We start from the raw sequence: 10,000 nt of genomic DNA on the forward strand, positions 1-10,000 counted from the left end.
AGGAGGGAGGGACAGAGAGAGAGAGAGGGGAGGGACAGAGAGAGGGGAGGATAAGAGAGAGAGAGGGAGGGTTGGGAGAGAGAGGAGGACAGGGGAGAGAGGGAGGGACAGGAGAGGGAGAGGACAGAGGAGAGAGGGAGGCAGAGGGAGAGGAAGGACAAGAGGGAGAGGGGAGGGACAGAGAGAGAGAGGAGGGAGGGACAGAGAGAGAGAGGGACAGAGAGAGAGGGAGGGGGAGGGAGGGAGGGAGGGAGGGAGGGAGGGAGGGAGGAAAGAGAGAGAGGGAGGGAGAAGGGAGGGAGGAGGGAGGGAGAGAGAGGGGAGGGAGAGAGAAGAAGGAAGAGACACAGAGAGAGAGAGAGAGAGAGAGGCCCAGAGGTGAGAGAGAGAGAGAGAGGAGGGGCGAGAGAGAGAGAAGGCGGAGGGAGAGGGGAGGGACAGAAAGGGAGAGAGGGAGGGACAGGAGAGGGAGGGACAGAGGGAGAGGGGCAGAGGGAGAGAGAGAGGGAGGGTTGAAGGAGAGAGGGAGGGACAGAGGAGAGAGGGAGGAGACAGAGGAGAGGAGGGAGGGACAGAGAGAGAGAGAGGAGAGGGAGGAGCAGAGAGAGAGGGACAGAGAGAAGAGAGAGAGAGAGGGAGGAGGAGAGAGAGGAGAAGAGAAGAGAAGGGAGGAAGGGGAAGGAAGAGAGGGAGGAGAGAGGGGAGAGGGAGGGAGAAGAAGGGAGGGAGGGAGGGAGGAGGGAGGGAGGAGAGAGAGAGGAAGGGAGAGAGGGAAGGGAGAAAGGGAGGGAGAGAGAGGAGGGAGGGGACACAGAGAGAGAGAGAGGCCCAGGATAGAGAGAGAAGAGAGGAGGGACAGAGAGAGAGGGAGGACAGAGAGAGAGAGGGAGAGGGACAGAGAGGGGAGGGAGGGAGGGAGGGAGGGAGGGAGGGAGGGAGAGAGGGAGAGGGAGGAGGGAGGGAGGGAGAGAGAGAGAGAGAGGGAGGGAGAGAGAGAGAGGGAGGGAGAGAGGAGGGAGAGAGAGAGAGAGGGAGGGACACAGAGAGAAGGCCCCAGGATAGAGAGGAGAGAGGGAGGGACAGAGAGAGAGAGGGAGGGACAGAGAGAGGGGAGGAGGGACAGAGAGAGAGAGAGAGAGAGAGAAGGCTGGGGGATGAGAGAGAGAGACAGCTGAGGTTTGCTGGAATATGTCAGGAACAGGGAGCAGCTGGACTACACTGCTGAGTGTGCTGTGTGTGTCCCAGTCCTGTCCTGATTGCTCACAGCTCATTCATCATAAAGACAGGGTACTCCCATCTCTGCCTCTCTCCCCACATCCTCTCTGTCCTCCCTCCCTCTCTCTCCAATTCAGTCAATTCAATTTCAATTTAAAGGGCTTTATTGTCATGGAAGACGTATGATAAACGTTACCAAAGCAAGGAAGTGGATAGTAAAAAAGTGAAATAAACAATAAATATTAACAGTAAACATTACACTCCAGAAGTTCCAAAAAAAAGAATAAAGACATTTCCAAATGTCATAGTATGTCTATATACATTGTAACAATGTGCAAATAGTTAAAGTACAAATGGGAAAATAAATAAACATAAATATGGGTTGTATTTCCAATGGTGTTTGTTCTTCACTGGTTGCCCTTTTCTTGTGGCAACAGGTCACAAATCTTGCAGCTGTGATGGCACACTGTGGTTTTTCACCCAGTAGATAAGGGAGTTTATCATAGCCTGTCTTCTCTTGAGAGCCAGGTCTGCCTACGGCGGCCTTTCTCAATAGCAAGGCTATGCTCACTGAGTCTGTACATAGTCAAAGCTTTCCTTAAGTTTGGGTCAGTCACAGTGGTCAGGTATTCTGCCACTGTGTACTCTCTGTTTAGGGCCAAATAGCATTCTAGTTTGCTCTGTTTATTTGTTTGTTCTTTCCAATGTGTCAAGTAATTCTCTTTTTGTTTTCTCATGATTTGGTTGGGTCTAATTGTGTTGTTGTTGTTGTTGTCCTGGGGCTGGGTTAGGGTTAGGGTTAGGGTGTTTAATCATCTCTGTTGTTACCTGGTACACCTCTGGCCTGCTGGCATCTCTAGTGTGTTTAATCATCTCTGTTGTTACCTGGTACACCTCTGGCCTGCTGGCATCTCTAGTGTGTTTAATCATCTCTGTTGCTGCTGTGTAGAGATGGGAGGATTCCTACACTATGTAGAGATGGGAGGATTCCTACACTATGTAGAGAGATGGGAGGATTCCTACACTATTTAGAGATGGGAGGATTCCTACACTATGTAGAGATGGGAGATTCCTACACTATTTAGAGATGGAGATCTACACTATTTAGAGATGGGAGGATTCCTACACTATGGTGAGATGGGAGGATTCCTACACTATGTAGAGATGGGAGGATTCCTACACTATTTAGAGATGGGAGGATTCCTACACTATGTAGAGATGGGAGGATTCCTACACTATGTAGAGATGGGAGGATTCCTACACTATGTAGAGATGGGAGGATTCTCCACACTATGTAGAGATGGGAGGATTCCTACACTATGTAGAGATGGGAGGGGATTCCTACACTATGTAGAGATGGGAGGATTCTCACTATTAGTAGAGATGGGAGGATTCCTACACTATGTAGAGATGGGGAGGATTCTACACTATGTAGAGATGGGAGGGATTCCTACACTATTTAGAAGATGGGAGGATTCCTACACTATTTAGAGAGGAGGTTCTACACTATGTAGAGATGTGGGAGGATTCCACTATGTAGAGATGGGAGGTTTCCTCACTATTTAGAGATGGGAGGATTCTACACTATGTAGAGATGGGAGGATTCCTACACTATGTAGAGATGTGGGAGGATTCCTAAGACTGTATGTAGAGATGGGAGGATTCTACACTAGTTAGAGATGGGAGGATTCTTACACTATGTGAGATGGGAGGATTCCTACACTATGAAGAGATGGGAGGATTCCTACACTATGTAGAGATGGGAGGATTACCTACACTATGTAGAGATGGGAGGATTCCTACACTATGTAGAGATGGGGAGGATTCCTACACTATGTAGATAGAGGATTCCTACACTATTTAAGGATGACTGTTCATTTTCCTCGCATACACACACTGCTGCATGCTGCGTCATCCGGGTGTTTAATTATAGTAGACTAAGTTGTTTGTTTATAGCTGCTGGTTTAAACACCAATAATATAACTACGCTTTTAACACCTGCTCTCTCTTCAAATCTCCTTCTCCTCTCTCTCTCTCTCTCTCTCTCTCTCTCTCTCTCTCTCTCTCTCTCTCTCTCTGTCTCTCTCTCTCTCTCTCTCTCTGTCTCTCTCTCTCTGTCTCTCTGTCTCTCTGTCTCTCTGTCTCTCTGTCTCTCTGTCTCTCTGTCTCTCTGTGTCTCTCTGTCTCTCTCTCTCTCTCTCTCTCTGTGTCTGTGTCTCTCTCTCTCTCTCTGTGTCTCTCTTGTCTCTCTCTGTGTCTCTCTCTCTCTCTCCTCTCCCCTCTCTCTCTCTCTCCTCTCTCTCTCTCTCTCTCTCTCTCTCTCTCTGTGTCTCTCTCTCTCTCTCTCTCTCTCTCTCTGTACTCTTTCTCTCTCTCTCTCTCTGTCTCTTTCTCTCTCTCTCTCTGTGTCTCTCTCTCTCTCTCTCTCTCTCTCTCTCTGTGTCTCTCTCCTCTCTCTCTCTCCTCTCTCTCTCTCTCCCTCTCTCTCTCTGTCTCTCTCTCTGTCTCTCTCTCTCTCTCCTTCTCTCTCTCTCTCTCTCTCTCTCTCTCTCTCTCTCTCTCTCTCTCTCTCTCTCTCTCTCTCTCTCTCTCTCTCTCTCTCTCTCTCTGTCTCTGTCTCTGTCTCTCTCTCCTCTCTCTCTCTCTCTCTCTCTCTCTCTCTCTCTCTCTCTCTCTCTCTCTGTCTCTCTCTGTCTCTCTCTCTCTCTCTCTCTCCCTGTCTCTCTCTCTCTCTCTCTCTCTCTCTCTCTCTCTCTCTCTCTCTCTCTCTCTCTCTCTCTCTCTCTCTCTCTCTCTCTCTCTCTCTCTCTCTCTCTCTCTCTCTCTCTCTCTCTCTCTCTCTCTCTCTCTCCTCTCTCTCTGTGGAAGTGTGTATATAGCTGTGTATATATATATATATATACAGTAGCTGTGTGTATATAGCTGTATATATATATAGTAGCTGTGTGTTGTATTCCTTGACTCTTCTCTGTTAGTTATGGCGCTCCAGGGGTGGAGTTTACAGGACTACACAGAGACGCTGCAGTCGTAGCACAGATACACTTCCTCCAAGGACAGGTAAGACTGTGAGGTCACTTCCTGTAGGACAGGTAAGGCTGAGAGGTCACTTCCTGTAGGACAGGTAGGACTGTGAGGTCACTGCCTGTAGGACAGGTAAGGCTGTGAGGTCTCTTCCTCCAAGGATGGGTAAGACTGTGAGGTCACTTCCTCCAAGGACAGGTAAGACTGTGAGGTCACTTCCTCCGTGGATGGGTAAGACTGTGAGGTCACTTCCTCCAAGGACAGGTAAGACTGTGGTCACTTTGTGTAGGAGAGGTAAGAATGAGTTTACTTCCTGTAGTCCAGGTAAGACTGAGTTCACTTCCTGTAGGCCAGGTAAAACTGAGTTCACTTCCTGTAGGCCAGGTAAAACTGAGTTCACTTCTTCTACAGATATGCTGAGATGAGGAGGTCCTATGTGACAGTTTTGTTCCCATTTGAGAGATCTGGGATTTCTCCAGAATTTCAGCCAATATTTAGGTCAGGGATGGGCAACTAGTGGCCGGCCCGCTGCCCTCTTTTTGGAGGCCCGCGGATCAATTTACTTTCAAACAAAAAATGTTCTCTCCGCCTCCAAGACTGGGACCAGTAAAATGTTTTGTGGGAGGGGTGGGGGGTGGGGCAACCAAATCTGTCTTAACGCCACCAAAAGGCTTCTGGTATAATGCAGTTAGTCAGTCCCTCCACATGTTTTGTTAGATCTGCGGCCTAAAATGGTTGATTTTGCTCCAGCAATTGTGACATTTTGCATGACAATATGCGATGATTTTGTCCAATTTGTCATGAAAATGCGCTGAGGGGAAAAGTTTGTTGCCGCAGTTTGATTGAACCATATTATGCAGTAAATTTGTATTTTTATTTATTATGGATCCCCATTAGTTCCTGCCAAGGCAGCAGCTACTCTTCCTGAGGTTTATTATGGATCCCCATTAGTTCCTGCCAAGGCAGCAGCTACTCTTCCTGGGGTCTATTATGGATCCCCATTAGTTCCTGCCAAGGCAGCAGCTACTCTTCCTGGGGTTTATTACGGATCCCCATTAGTTCCTGCCAAGGCAGCGGCTACTCTTCCTGGGGTTTATTACGGATCCCCATTAGTTCCTGCCAAGGCAGCAGCTACTCTTCCTGGGGTTTATTACGGATCCCCATTAGTTCCTGCCAAGGCAGCGGCTACTCTTCCTGGGGTTTATTGGATCCCCATTAGTTCCTGCCAAGGCAGCAGCTATCTCTTCCTGGGGGTTTATTACGGATCCCCATTAGTTCCTGCCAAGGCAGCAGCTACTCTTCCTGGGGTTTATTACGGATCCTCATTAGTTCCTGTCAAGGCAGCAGCTACTCTTCCTGGGGTTTATTACGGATCCCCATTAGTTCCTGCCAAGGCAGCAGCTACTCTTCCTGGGGTTTATTACGGATCCCCATTAGTTCCTGCCAAGACAGCAGCTACTCTTCCTGGGGTTTATTACGGATCCCCATTAGTTCCTGCCAAGGCAGCAGCTACTCTTCCTGGGGTTTATTATGGATCCCCATTAGTTCCTGCCAAGGCAGCAGCTACTCTTCCTGGGGTTTATTATGGATCCCCATTAGTTCCTGCCAAGGCAGCAGCTACTCTTCCTGGGGTTTATTATGGATCCCCATTAGTTCCTGCCAAGGCAGCAGCTACTCTTCCTGGGGGTTTATTAGGGATCCCCATTAGTTCCTGCCAAGGCAGCAGCTACTCTTCCTGGGGTTTGTTATGGATCCCCATTAGTTCCTGCCAAGGCAGCAGCTACTCTTCCTGGGGTTTATTGTGGATCCCCATTAGTTCCTGCCAAGGCAGCAGCTACTCTTCCTGGGGGGTTTATTATGGATCCCCATTAGTTCCTGTCAAGGCAGCAGCTACTCTTCCTGGGGTTATAATGGATCCCCATTAGTTCCTGCCAAGGCAGCAGCTATCTTCCTGGGGTTTATTATGGATCCCCATTAGTTCCCTGCCAAGGCAGCAGCTACTCTTCCTGGGGTTTATTATGGATCCCCATTAGTTCCTGCCAAGGCAGCAGCTACTCTTCCTGGGGTTTATTATGGATCCCCATTAGTTCCTGTCAAGGCAGCAGCTACTCTTCCTGGAGGTTTGCTATGGATCCCCCATTAGTTCCTGCCAGGCAGCAGCTACTCTTCCTGGGGTTTATTATGGATCCCCATTAGTTCCTGCCAAGGCAGCAGCTACTCTTCCTGGGGTTTGTTATGGATCCCCCATTAGTTCCTGCCAAGGCAGCAGCTACTCTTCCTGGGGTTTATTATGGATCCCCATTAGTTCGCCAAGGCAGCAGCTACTCTTCCTGGGGTTTATTATGGATCCCCATTAGTTCCTGCCAAGGAGCAGCTACTCTTCCTGGGGGTTTATTATGGATCCCCATTAGTTCCTGCCATGGCAGCAGCTACTCTTCCTGGGGGTTATATGGATCCCCATTAGTTCCTGCCAAGGCGGCAGCTACTCTTCCTGGGGTTTATTATGGATCCCCATTAGTTCCTGCCAAGGCGGCAGCTACTCTTCCTGGGGTTTATTATGGATCCCCATTAGTTCCTGCCAAGGCAGCAGCTACTCTTCCTGGGGTTTATTATGGATCCCCATTAGTTCCTGCCAAGGCAGCAGCTACTTTTCCTGGGGTCCAAACATATTAAAGTACTTACATTACATATAAAACAGTACATCATATTTTACATTTACATTTTAGTCATTTAGCAGACGCTCTTATCCAGAGCGACTTACATGAGCAATTAGGGTTAAGTGCCTTGCTTAAGGGCACATCGACAGATTTACAGTATTACACCACTACATAGCTACAATACAAAATGTATAATACCACCATACAACAATATTACAGTGCACGTGTGTGTAGAGCGCTTGTGTGCATATCCTAACTGTCCCGGAATGGTTTAAATCGCAAGCCGTCATTTAGTGCTGCGACGACTGGGTCAGTTTTATACGATAATGCAATGATTAGATTGTTTTATGGCGGAAATAGTGCAGTGATTGGTTAAATATGCAAGCCCTCGCATAATTTGCAGGGAATTGTTGATTTTACCCCCCAAAAAAATGCGGAATCCTTGTGGGACAGTTAAAGCGTTAAGTAGTTTAACCTGGTCTGTGATGTCATCCTGGTGTTGTGCTCTGTGATAGGGCCGTCTGTTGTCGCTGCTTGATGACAACACGCTGCACCTGTGGGAGCTGGGCAGAGCTTCCCGGGACAGGGGCGGGGCTAAGAGAGAAGGCGTGGTCTACCTGGAAGAAAAACACAACTACAGTCTCCTGGGACGACCTGGACTAGAGAGCTGCAGGTACACACACACACGCACGCACGCACGCACGCACACACACACACAGAGAGAGCACACACACACACACACAGAGAGAGACACACACACACACACACACACACACACACACACACACACACATACATACACACACACACACACACACACGCACGCGCACACGCACACGCACGCACACACACACACACACACACACAGAGAGAGACACACACACACACACACACACACACACACAGAGAGAGACACACACACACACACACAGAGACACACACACCACCACACACACACACACACACACAAACAAACCACCACCACCAGACACACACACACACACACACACACAGTGAGACGTGGAACACACACATACATTAATGTGTGTGTTTATAATGTGTGTGTGTTGCCTCCAGTGCGAGCCGTGTGACGGTGCTGCTGCTGTTGAGGTCATGTGACCTGCTGTGTGTCGGCACCGAGGGAGGGGGCATACACTTCCTGGATCTGCCACGCCTCTCGCTGAGGGACAACCAATCACTGCTGCTGGACCAGGTGATGCAGAGGTGAGTGACAGCTGCTTCAGCCAGTGGGAGGGAGTGTGGGTTGGGTTCTAGAATGGGTTGGTTCTAGAATGGGTTGGGTTCTAGAATGGGTTGTGTTCTAGAATGGGTTGGGTTCTAGAATGGGTTGGGTTCTAGAATGGGTTGGGTTCTAGAATGGGTTGTGTTCTAGAATGGGTTGGGTTCTAGAATGGGTTGGGTTCTAGAATGGGTTGTGTTCTAGAATGGGTTGGGTTCTAGAATGGGTTGGGTTCTAGAATGGGTTGGGTTCTAGAATGGGTTGGGTTCTAGAATGGGTTGGGTTCTAGAATGGGTTGGGTTCTAGAATGGGTTGGGTTCTAGAATGGGTTGGGTTCTAGAATGGGTTGGGTTCTAGAATGGGTTGGGTTCTAGAATGGGTTGGGTTCTAGAATGGGTTGTGTTCTAGAATGGGTTGGGTTCTAGAATGGGTGTGTTCTAGAATGGGTTGTCGTTCTAGAATGGGTTGGGTTCTAGAATGGGTTGGGTTCTAGAATGGGTTGTGTTCTAGAATGGGTTGGGTTCTAGAATGGGTTGGGTTCTAGAATGGGTTGGGTTCTAGAATGGGTTGGGTTCTAGAATGGGTTGGGTTCTAGAATGGGTTGGGTTCTAGAATGGGTTGTGTTCTAGAATGGGTTGGGTTCTAGAATGGGTTGGTTCTCCAGGTTCCATCCCTTCTCCATCCTGGTCAGCTGAGAGGAGAGGAGAGCTGTCACAGGTGTGTATCTATGTTGTGTGCACTACCCACTGCTCCTGTTGTCATGGTGGTGGGGAAAGGGTCCTGTTGTCATGGTCGTTAGGGGAAGGGACCTGTTGTCATGGTCGTTAGGGGAAGGGGTCCTGTTGTGATGGTCGATAGGGGGAAGGCTCCTGCTGTGATGGTCATTAGGGGGAAGGGACTGCTGTGATGGTCGTTAGGGGGAAGGGTCCTGTTGTGATGGTCGTTAGGGGGAAGGGACCTGTTGGGATGGCCGTTAGGGGGAAGGCTCCTGTTGTGATGGTCGTTAGGGGGAAGGGACCTGTTGTGATGGTCGTTAGGGGGAAGGGTCCTGTTGTGATGGTCGTTAGGGGGAAGGGACCTGTTGTGATGGTCGTTAGGGGGAAGGGACCTGTTGGGATGGCCGTTAGGGGAAGGGTCCTGTTGTGATGGTCGTTAGGGGGAAGGGACCTGTTGTGATGGTCGTTAGGGGGAAGGGTCCTGTTGTGATGGTCGTTAGGGGAAGGGTCCTGTTGTGATGGTCGTTAAGGGGAAGGGACCTGTTGGGATGGCCGTTAGGGGGAAGGCTCCTGTTGTGATGGTCGTTAGGGGAAGGGTCCTGTTGATGGTCATAGGGGAAGGGTCCTGTTGTGATGGTCGTTAGGGGAAGGGTCCTGTTGTGATGGTCGTTAGGGGGAAGGGTCCTGTTGTGATGGTCGATAGGAGGAAGGGACCTGTTGTGATGGTCGTTAGGGGGAAGGGTCCTGTTGTGATGGTCGTTAGGGGGAAGGGTCCTGTTGTGATGGTCGTTAGGGGGAAGGGTCCTGTTGTGATGGTCGTTAGGGGGAAGGGTCCTGTTGTGATGGTCGATAGGAGGAAGGGACCTGTTGTGATGGTCGATAGGAGGAAGGGTCCTGTTGTGATGGTCGATAGGGGGAAGGGTCCTGTTGTGATGGTGAATAGGGGGAAGGGTCCTGTTGTGATGGTCGTTAGGGGGAAGGGTCCTGTTGTGATGGTCGTTAGGGGGAAGGGTCTTGTTGTGATGGTTGTTAGGGAGAAGAGCTTCCTGTTGTGATGGTCATTAGGGGGAAGGGTCCTGTTGTGATGGTCGTTAGGGGGAAGGGTCCTGTTGTAATGGTTGTTAAGGGGAAGGGACCTGTTGTGATGGTCG

At 49.7% G+C, this 10,000-nt stretch overlaps 1 pseudogene; it reads left to right on the forward strand.

Moving 5' to 3' along the window:
• Window positions 1–4,190: 4,190 nt before the first annotated feature.
• Window positions 4,191–10,000, forward strand: part of LOC123488440 — a 60,886-nt pseudogene continuing 55,076 nt past the window's right edge.

This window comes from Coregonus clupeaformis, unplaced genomic scaffold (assembly GCF_020615455.1).
Source record: "Coregonus clupeaformis isolate EN_2021a unplaced genomic scaffold, ASM2061545v1 scaf2297, whole genome shotgun sequence".
NCBI lineage: Eukaryota > Metazoa > Chordata > Actinopteri > Salmoniformes > Salmonidae > Coregonus > Coregonus clupeaformis.